Below are 11,974 nucleotides of genomic sequence, written 5' to 3' on the forward strand. Positions count from 1 at the left end.
GTGGGTGCCAATCAACATGATTACAGAGAGGAACTGGTTAGGATCACCGCAGCAAAGGATGCTGGGAGCTGGGCACATGGTTGTGTGTGAGAGTGGGAGAGAAGAGATGGATAAAGTGATAGGGACAGAGAGAGGAAGGGGGGGATTAGGTACCAACAATTCCTTCATGTTTTCCAACCATGCACCATATTAACAGTCTGTGAAAATATTGAAAACATTATTCAGGTTGCTTGTTACTCGTTGCAATTGTAACAGTTAATTGCATTCAAGGGTTTTATAACTGGTGTCATTGCAGGGTTTCATCAGCTCTCCAGGCCTGCAGCTGTCCAGCACAAAGCTGAGGGTCAAAACGAGCTCTAACTATAAAAGAAATGAAGATTTTTATTTCATCTAAAGCAGAAACTCAAAATCCTCAAGGGCATCACAGCACATCAGACAGCTCAATTTCCTTTCCCTGAAACTTGAGTGTGGTGGGGAGAAGTAATATAAAAAAGAAATCATTACTATAATATTATAGTATTCATAAATGATGAATATCTACATTTAAATAATTCATAACTATGAATTTTAGCCACGTTAGAAATGTGTCTGGGTTAGGAATGTCAGCTAATTTTGCTTTTGATAGCCCAACACTCATTAACCGGTAACTAAGTGGTTAATTTTTGAAAATAAATAAAAGAAAAATGATGTGAAATACAGGAGGCTTTTATTTAATTTGCTGCTTGTTTTGCTGACAGACAGCCAGCTAGTCGCATTAACATGCAGAATAATAGTGCTTACCAACAGCTCTCCCCTGGTTAGCTAGCCTTGGCTGCTCTGCATGGTGCACCACCCCGGTCAGGTAGGAACTAGTTAGCGGCGTCACTCTTTCACAAATTAGCGCAGACACATAGAGGCCACCCTGCGGTCTCCCCTTAGTTAGCCCTGCTGAGTAAGTGGCTTCATTTTAACCACAAACCTCCTTAGCATTTATAATAATGTTAGCACCACTAGCCGTGCTGACACTGCTAATGGTGTTAACAGAGCTAACAGTCATACCATAGTTACCAACGCAAGAGGGGGTTTCCGGCTCAAAAAGCAAGCTGCTTACTCACCAGGGTGACCTGAGTGGAGACCGGGGGGTGGGCACAATGTCTCCAAAGCAACACTGTTGGGTCGGGACAGCTTTACTAGCGGTAATTACAGAATGAGCCGCCCTACTAGTTTGCTCCCACCATACCTGGGTGGTGAGCTGTACAGTAAGCTTAACAGTAGCTAAACTAACCGATAAACCAACATGTGGAGCCTGTTAAAAATATTCTCAACATCATTAGGCTGGATAAATGCTATTGGTACATCAGTCAGCCCAAAATATTTGTCCAGTATCCCAGAACTTAGTGTAATATGTTAACAACTTTAAGATAGATTACCATAAAATCCAGTTCATATATTCATGGTCCCCAGAGAGTGGATCCTAATGACTTTGGAGATCCCCTTACTTTTACCCTGGTGCCATGAACAGGTCAAAATGTCCACTAACTATGTCAAACTATGTCAAACTAACTAATCAGCCTCAGCTTAATATCTGACGTTAAGGCTACTGCTAGCAAGCTTACCTGCTAAATATTAGCATTTACACTGACATGTTAAACATACAATCGACACTTTCCGGGTAGTTGTATCACCAAAAATTTCTTTACTCCTAGCCTCTTTAACATTGGTCTCGAGTGACACCTAATGGTTTTTAATTTCAAGCAGTCAAATCGCTATATAACGTGCTGCCACATTACTCAAGTATCTAACTGCACTACTGTGCCAACCAAAAGGGGCTCTTACGATACTCAGTTTATACTTGTGAACTTGAGTTATCAGAACAAGGCTTTACTTGCTGGTGTCAATATTTTATTTTCACCAAATTTAGTACAACCTATGCGTCTAGACATCTTTTGATCTACCATCAAATTAGTGTCTACTTTTGGATGTCCAGGTGTCTTACATTGCATTTATGTTTGTAGAGATTTGAACTGAGCTTTGAGTACAGATCATCCTCAGAAAACTAGTTTTATTTCACTCATTAAATGAATTCTCAATTTAGTTTTTGTAAATGTGCACATGCAAATAGTAAAGACAAAAAATAAGAGACACTAAGAAAAAGGAAAGACAAACTATTGTGCCTGTGAGACCCAGAAAACCCCCAGAGGCGTGAAAACATCTCACTGCAAAAAAGAAAAAGGCAGAGAGGATAAAAAATCAAGATGACAAACTGACTCAGGTGAGAAGGCAGCAGAAACCAAATGAAGTCAAGTTTGGTACTGACTGTGAGAGTGTAATGAAGTGTGTGTGTGTGTGTGTATTTTTGAGGGGGAAAGCTAAAACTCCTTCCTCTATTCAAGCACAAAACTATCTCTCCTCCTCCTGTCGGGCATGTTTCGGTATCATGGTGATTGGAGGGGAGCGGCGGCTCTGCAGGCATCTGCTCGTTTTGTTAGGAGCTGTGTGCAAGTAAACACTTTTTGCTCGCTACCATCTGTCCAAGCTCAGATCTGCATGAGAGTTGGCAGACTTGGCTGGAAGAGATGGAGAGGAAGGGAGAGAGAGAGAGAGAGAGAGAGATGGAGACAGAGAGGAGGGAAGAAAGGAAGGAACTGTGATGAAAGGGAACTAGAGACAGAGAGAGAAAAAGGAGGCAGGGAGAACAGTGATTTCTGGGCTTGTAGAGATTAAAAATACAGCACATTTTGTGATCAAATGTTTTTTTTCCCCCCCAAATTGATTTTTATCTATTGTACAATCAGAAATGTCCTGCAACAATCAAACAATACACTAACACTAGTGCCAACCCTGACTTATGGCAAACCCAAACCCCCTCCGACAGCCAAATCACTGCAGAGAGAAATATGCACGATGAATAAACAACACATAAAAAGAACAAAAACAAAGGTTTTTACAACCTGGTAAAACCAAATGACTAAAACATATCTCTGTATCATACTGAATGCCAATAACTCTAGAACTAATTGATCAAGTGGTGAAACCTATCATTTTTATTACAAGGTCTAGAGTCCCTCTCCCACTGAACCAGCATGCGTGTCAACCTGGACTTCTGCTGGCCGCTAGCCGCCTAGTGACTGGAAGACGTACATCACGACATTGTACATCACACGAACAATAGAGGGCATTTCTTTCCTTTTTCAACAAGTCTAAACACCATTACTTATCTACGATTAACCTTAAGGGCAGGTCCCAGTCGTGTTTTATATGTATTCAAATCTGAGAAACCAAAACTTGGTCCAAGTAAGAAAATGCTAGTGTCAAAATGCTATTTACCCGAGCCCACCTAAAAAAGTTTTTCCATGCAACTTGACGTAGGTTCCTGCATGACGACGTTGCTACGTAAAAACCCCCCAAGCCCGCAGATGACTCTCTATGACTGAGCGAAGCCACCTTCAAGAAGTGTGTTATCAATCTTCAAAGTTAGCTATATTCCTCTAACCCCCGAACTGGCACCAAAACTAAACAATGTACCGCTGCAGACGCCATCTGAAAGTCACAAAATAACACAAACTAACCGATAAAGGCAGCGGCAGACCAGCAATTCCTGTGTTCTGTAAGGATAGACCGATACATCGGCCGGCTGATATATCGAGCCGATATTTGAGTTTATTACTTGTATCGGCATCGGCCGATACGCGCGTGGGTTCGCGGATTTATTTTTCCCTGGCATGATTTACAGACAGGCATCCACGGGCATCTCTGTGTTGCCGGAAGACCCTGCAGCGCACATGCAGCGAATCCTACTGTGTACAGTAGTTGTTGTTTTATTTATGCTTCAGCTTAAATATTTGTTTATTTTATAAAGACATTACTGGAAGATTTAAGAGCACTGAACTCTTTTTTTTATTTGAATGTATGATAATAATAATAATAATAATAATAATAATAATAATAATAATAATAATATTCTACCTGTTCTACCTCAACTTTCCATCTTGTTTTAGTATTTTTTACTGTTCAATAAATGTTTCTTATTTTAAACTTGAGACCTGTAATATTTGTTATCATTGTGTCATTTTTTTGATGTAAATTCAGGGAGCAAAAGCAGTACCGGCCCCAAATATCAGCTCAAGAAAATCGGCAGTCCATAATCGGTCATCGGCTAAGGGTGATGGAAAAAAAACGGTATCGGCATCGGCCCTAAAAAATCCGTATCGGTCTATCCCTAGTGTTCTGCAAGGTAAAATTACTGGTTTTATCAGGGAGTCTGTTGGCTCTGAAGAAAACAATATGGCTTTAGTTGCCTGTTGGAAAATTTCTGTCAGAAGTCAGGGTAAAGTGGTGAAAATATTACACTGACCATGGATAAATTTAAAGTCAATGTGTTTTTTGGGGGGACACGAGGAGACATGGCAGATTTAATCTCTCATGAAAACTAAAACTGCACCAATATGACAACATTTTGGATTTTAAGCGGACATAAGAGGTGTTCTAACTGTCTGCATGCACCATGTTGAGTGGAACTTTCATGGACGCTGTGTTTCTATTTATATTTCTCGCTTGCTCTGAAAGCACCACAATGGATGAGGAACGGCCGATCCATTAAGTTGTAGTGAAGTGTTATCAACATCATACCTCCTTTTTTAGCAACAGAATCCAAAGTACAGTGGCAGCTGGCTGAAGGGATGACCAAGGTGCTGAAAGCTAAATGACCATCACTAATAACACGCTAGGCTGCCTTCAGTTGGCTGTACTGTATGTTTTTTTCCAGAAAATATCACAACATAAAATGTGTTTTCTCATTTAAAAGTAAGGTTACAAATGCAGGAAGATAGCAAGTAGTGGTTACATCTCCAGTCTGATCTTGAGAGCACAGCTGATAGCTACATGGTTTGTTCCCATGACGAAATAGATAACATAAATGCATATTTAATAGATTCAATGTGGACAGAGGGCTCCGATAGTACGTGACACAGCACAATAGTCAGATGCTAGTTTTCTGTTGGAACACAGTGTCATTATGTACCACTCAGGAGCGGCTGCTGAGTCAAGTGCAACACCTGCCAAAATATGGTATACCAATCCGGTCTGATGTTTGACTTAATATCAAACTGGTTCAAAAACTGTAACACCAGCCAAACCCTACATACAACCAACCTGAACTAACCTTTATAACCTTTTATTAAAAGCAACTGCTGCTCTAACCCACGTCACGCAGATGGACCTGCCCTTTAACCTGTATCAGTTGTGTCCGTTGTGCTGTTGATTTCTATTTCTCTCAAAGCCTAGGTTTCTAATGTTAGCACTGATTCCCACTAGACAATGCATTTTGGGCATGTTGTTCAACATCTGCAACATGACTAATGTCAATTGCTCCTGGCAACCACTAGCTGCAACTAAAGCTTCTGTGTTGACTGAAAATGATGTCGGATGGACGGCTGAGTCCACCACTACTGACTGGTTAGAGCAAAATAACAACCTCACCCAAAAAAGAAAGTAGCTAACATGAACACGTGAAAAAATCTAGTTCGATAATCAGGCTAGATCAATAAGCAATAATTGTCAGAGAGGTAAAGTTTCTTGATTGTTTTAACTATTCACTCTCCTGCTTGACAAAACCACATTTTCACACATCTTCACTACACATTTCTGCTGAATCTCTGCTCTAAAAAGCAAGAACACCCCTTAAAGTGGAATTCAGTTCCAGACCATGTATTTTAAGAGAGAACAGATAAAAAGAGACAGAAAGAAAAAGTAAATGAGAATCAGGAGTGAAAATTCTGAATTAGACGAAAGGCAACTTGCCAAAATCAGAGCTGCAGTCTGTGTGTTTACGTCTGACTCCATCTGCTTGCCTTTATGACTGGTGTTATCTGTCTGTCTGTCTGACCGTCTGTCTGTTTATCAAGCCCCTTAGATACACAGAACAAAGGGGAGGGAATAAAAACACAGTGACGAGGAGCACACCCATCCACAGCTTTCCATCCAAACAGCTCTTTTTATACAATCACTGAATCAAAACTAAACATCTGCCTCCCAGTTCTGTCGGCCTGTCATGATCCAGACCATGTTGACTTTGACAGAATTAGTTGTCTTCACTGTTAACCATCTGGAAAATAGGAATAATTCAGACATATGAATTGCCAATGAGCATAACACGAGATTAGAGCAATACCAGCTAGTTCACTGTTCTGTATATTTATGTATGGGTAATCTATTGTCAGTAGTGAATGGTATTGGATATCACAAATTAGATCCATGTTAAGAAATATTTCTGACTTTATGCTTGTGTGAACATGATCAAATTTTACTGGTCAGCTGGTAGTGGATCAGTGGATCAGCTGATAGTAGTAAGTTAATAGTTCTGACTTGTAATCAAATACCATTTTCATATCCTTGACCAAATTCACCATCCAGGAAACTGCTGAAACTCTTCACCAGCTCACTAGACCCTGAGAAAAACACAAGTTTGAGAATGTTATTTTTTCTGTAATCACTCTAATTGCTGGGAAATGAAGCGTCCAGGATTAACACGATTCCTCTTGCTGCCATTTGGGACCACCAGCGTGCAAACTCTCGTCACGTTCTCTACTGGGCCAGACGTTTATCGATTCTTCATCACCTAAAAGTAAATTTATGACCACATAAACGACATTTTACAACAAGTTTGGAATTTTGGACACACCTACAGTAGCAGCCTTTCATCCCTGGGTTCTGTCTTAAAAGGATCCACTGCATATTATGGGCTTTATCTGACTTGGCAGTTTATATACACATTATGATCCGGGTAGAGGACGTTCTTTCTCAGCAGGTCATCCTGTCAACTTCTTCCCCTCAGCACACTCATCCTTTTCTTTATGTCTCTACTAAATCACTCTATCACCCTGTCTGTGTACCTGTTTGCCTCTTTATCCTTTGAGCTGTGGATGTGATGTGAATGAAGCTGGCTCTGTCTGCCCTGACCTTATTCTGTCTCTCCATCCGTCAGTCAGTCAGTCAGTCTGTCACATTTTCTGTCTGAGTGTCTGCCTGTCAGAATCACAATCGCTTGTTTTTCCTATCACCACGTACAGTGAATACAGACGAGCTTGGTGCAGGCACATGTTGACACCCTTACTGGACAGTATGAATTACATACAGTTAGCAAAATTCACTGTGCATATCAGTCTGTAGAAAGTATTACATAAAAAAACTCCACTGCAATATACTGCAGACAGGTGAGAGCAAAGCAGCGTGCTGGAGCAGTGAACCACTCGGGCTGGAGCTGGCCTGATTCGCGACCTCTGAGTCACTGCCCACATCTCAGATTTTTGCAATCATTCAGTGTTTCAGTCTATTTGTATATCATAGTCATATTGGTCTAGTCATTGTTTTGTAGCGTAGCTAACAGTAAGCTTTGCCAGTCAGTCTGTCTGACAATCCAACACCTCAGTCCAGAGTGAAACAACTCAGCATCAACAGTCAGAGAACTGATGCTTCCTGGATATTTTCTCTTTTTGGGACCATCCTAGAGATGGTTGTGTGTGAAAATCCCAGTAAATCAGCAGTTTGTGAAATACTCAGACCAGCCTGTCTGGCACCAACAACCATGCCACGTTCAAAGTCACTTAAACCATCTTTCTTCCCCATTCTGATGCTCGGTCTGAACTTCAGCAGGTCGTCTTCACCATGTCTACTAGGGTTGTCAACGAATATTCTAAATTCGAATTTGAAAAAAAAATGGACCTTCGAATGTGAAAATTGATATTCGATTGTGGAGAGAGAAAAAAAACACCACCGCAGTTGTCCTCTTTGCAAGTGGGCGTTGGCATCAGACGCGCATTTCTCCACGCTGGTCGACAAGCGGTTCTGCTCCCAGCTGTTGTCTCCGTCACCCGGCTTGACACATTCGCTCGCGGCTCGCACAGAAAATAGACCAGACGCCGAAACGATCGCTGCAGGGCACGAGCAGGTCACGGTCCGGTGCTTCGAGGCTATTCGCAGCGCTTCCGCGGGCGGTGTGGTCACGGGTCAGAGAGGGGGGGTGAGCGAGAGGTCCGCGGTCATTTATAACGTAATGTTATAGATAATTGTTTTATGTGTTTTAATGTGTAGGTATGTAAATGTTTTCAAAGACGTTTATGTTGAAATAAAAATACCTACAGGTAGTTATGTTTCATATACAAGTATGTTTCCTTGTATTAGTTTGCGCTCTTGTGGACATAATGCGGAAAAAAAAATATTCAAATGGTTCGAACCTATGAGTTATTTTTAGAAGGAATATTCGAATGTCATTTTTGAGCAATTTTGACAGCCCTAATGTCTGCATGCCTAAATGCAGTGAGTTGCTGTCACGTGATTGACTGATTAGCTATTTGCAGGTGTACCTAATAAAGTGGCCAGTGAGTGTAAACTATACTGGTACGAGACACAAGACAGCAGAGAAGTGTTGCCTTAACTTTAGAAATTTCAAATGTATTATCAAATTTGTAGGCTGTAATTATTATTATTATTATTATTATTATTACTATAATTGAGCTTTGGGGAGCTGTTTGCAGACCATCCCTGCAAACACTCAGGTAGTCTGCCTGATTCTCTCATTAATTAGAGCAGAATGGATTTGGCCGGCTGGATATTATTCTCTGTGTGCACAGCTGCCGAGGCTGGGCAGGGTGGAGGGAAGATGGGGAGCAGAGAGACTAAGAGCTCACTCTAGTCTCAAGGGTCTCTATATTTTGTCTCCATAAATAAACAACAGCATTTGGAGCACCAAAACAAAAACATCAGTTCCGCAACTCCATTCAGAATACCTCTGACAACCTGCTTTTTAACCTGTTACACAACAGTCAGAAAATGTGACACAAATCTGTAGCGGAACAAGAAGTACCAAAAACAAAATGAGAGGATGGAGATACAATAGAGTGAGAGCAACAAGCAGGCTCAGAGGACCAAGAGAGTGAGAGAGACTAAGAAACAGATATTATTTTCCTATTTGGAGGTTGGATGATTGCCTCCGAGCTGCCCACATATTTGATATTTATGGAGCTTCGGAGAGCAGGGACGCAGGTCTCCTCCTCCTCCTCCTCCTCCTCCTCCTCCCACACCAGTAGCCTTCTGAGGCCAGGGGAGAGGATCAACCTGGATTTCTGAAGTGTCTGTTGTGTTGCCATAGATAGAACATGCCAGGGGCTCTGATGGGTAGATAGCTAACAATTTATGTCCCCGCAGACGGGACCCCCAGACTGGTAAGCCCAACGCCCACACCCCCCCCTGCTCCCCTCCCACGCTGTCTGAATGTCTGTCTGGACGAAGGGGAAGCTTCAGTGTTTCTGCCCCGTGGGGGTGAAAAAAAATACATACTGGCAAGGCATGTTGTAAAATGAGAGAATGTAGAAACATGTCTGCTTTTTATTTTTAACAAGGGATGAAAATTAGCTTCCAGCCAGGATGTCTGTAAACATCCTGTGTGCCAAGTGTGTCTTGTGTTTGAACCAGTAGCTCCAGTACAGGAGAGTTCACACAGAGACGACACAGGCAGCCATGCCTGGAGGGAGGAACTCACCAACCCCAACAATGTTTCCCAACAAACATTTTGGCTGTGTTCAGACAGCGGGAACTTCATGCTCATGTAGTCATTTCAGTTTTACACCCACTCTAATATTGTGTCCAACACATTTATATAAATGAGGGCAAATATACCACTCAGTACAACACAATAAAATTTAACACCACCACAAACTTAATGTACAACAGTTTTCAACAAAAACTTTACATAAAGACCCTCATGAAGGTAGTCTGCATGTACAGTAAGGGCTGCTGTATTAGATCACAGCTTTACACAGGTGTGCCTGATACACTGGTGACTGAAATACTTATCTGGAAGAAAGAGCCTGAATGCTGATCCCTTGAATTTTCATCTCATGCCCCCAAGGTCAAAATGTCCACTTGTCAAACACACTGACTGATGATGACCGCATACCTCTAAAACTAACACGCAAACTACTGCCAGCCTGTAGCTGTAGGCTAGTTTGAGATTAAATGTTAAAAAGCAAGACATTAGCATGCTAACATACCAAACAGTAGCATGTTGGGATACTTGGATACTTACTTACTTTATCTCAGGGTGGTATTGTGATATAAAACCTTATGTCATCTTAGATTTTGGATATCCTTTTATCATAAAGGCTGTCTTCTCCTGCTTTTAAAGGCTAAATTACAGTAAGAGATCGTACACATGCCGCGTCTTTAAGCACCTGGAAAACGCCTGGGTGCTGCTCTTGTGCCTACTCTGTGCCAACTTTCAAGGGCTTGGAGGCAGGTTGACAGAATTACCAGAATTTTCAAGCTGTTCTGTTATTTGTCTTTACCTACATAGACATAATGTACACATTACTGACAATACTGTCGCAATATCAATATCGATGACTTCGATCGAAAATATTATTTGACTTTCTCCATATCACCCAGCCCTAATCCATCTGATTTAACATGTTGATTTGTCACTGACAATTCTAATCAATCAACAGACGAGACAATAACTAACGACTAAAACCATAACTGACTAAATGACTAAATTCAAAGCCAATTTAACACCCCAACCTCCAGTTTCCTCCTGGTTAACACTGTTAGTTCTGTCAGCACTGTTGCCATTGTTTAACTGTGTTTAAGGAGTTAGCACCATTAGCCACCACCTCCATGTTGGCAAGTGTCCAGACAACTCATACGCTCTGAATTTTGCATTGCGCTGCTTTGAAAGGAAACCTAAAAATACTATCAAACAAAACATGTATCCTAACATGGCTCCGATACAACTCCACAAATAGTGAAGACAAAAATTTTGCATGACCCAGCAGCGCTCGACAGTGCGAGCGTTTCACTCGCATTTGCGACTAAAAATAGGTGTGTGCGAACTGTAAAGAATATTTAGGGGCACATGTGCGCGTAAAAAAAAAAATCAGCCGAAGCAGCCTATATTTTTGTCAATAAAAAAATATGATAATCTAACCGCAAATGTTGGAGGAACTCCAGCTGCCTTCCCTCTTCCCCGTGTGACACGGTTATGGGCGGTTTTCCAAGCCACTGTCGGCACAATGAATTTAAGTCCCACTGTCGGCAGGGTGGAAATAAGTCAAAGTGTGGCTGAGGAGACGGACTGGGTTAGGCGGCGGACCTCCGGGGAAGCCCTCTCCCCTTTCCCCGCAGTGAGGGACTGTTCTCCAAGCTAATGCTGCTGGGCAGCATGGAAATAAGTCAAAGTGAGGAGGTGACGGACCGGGTTAAGCGGCGGACCTCCGGGGAAGCCTGCTCCATTCTCCCCGCAATTAGGGACCGTTGTCCTTGGCCAGGCTGTCAGCTGGGTGGGAATAAGTCAAAATGTGGCGGAGAAGATGGCCCGGGAAAAGCGGCGGACCTCTGGGGAAGCCTGCTCCGTTCTCCCCGCAGTTAGGGAACGTTCGCCACGGTACCGCTGCTTGGCAGGATGGAAATAAGTCCTGCAGAGTTTCAGAGGACCTGGAGAATGTTTTAGGATAGTAATAACATTATATAAGATAATCATATTGCAAAGATAAGATATATATTAGATAATAACATTAAAGACAAAATTAAATTGCAATACCTTTTCAAAACTTGATGATTTTACCTTTCTGTACATTTTGTATACAAAGTCATTAAATAATTTTGCTTGTAAATGTCTATTTGCATCACGTTTATTACGGAAAACACAAGTTAGCGTCAAGCCTTGCCCAGGCATATGAAATGACGTTTAGATTTTGTTGTGTTCAAAATCCAAATTTTAATTTGGAATGCTGTGCTAATAAAAACGTTATCGTGCTAACATTCTGTTACACCAACATGTCAAATATTTACATGTTATCATGTGATGCACAAACTATAATAATAATAGTAATGCACCATACTAGATTTTTACCCCAACTTAAATGTGAACACATGCTAAGTTAATGTAGAATGCTAACATGTTAACGCAATTTGAAAGTCTTGTTAATAAGCATGATGTTTTCTT

Source organism: Epinephelus lanceolatus, chromosome 15 (assembly GCF_041903045.1).
Source record: "Epinephelus lanceolatus isolate andai-2023 chromosome 15, ASM4190304v1, whole genome shotgun sequence".
NCBI classification, from domain to species: Eukaryota; Metazoa; Chordata; class Actinopteri; order Perciformes; family Serranidae; genus Epinephelus; species Epinephelus lanceolatus.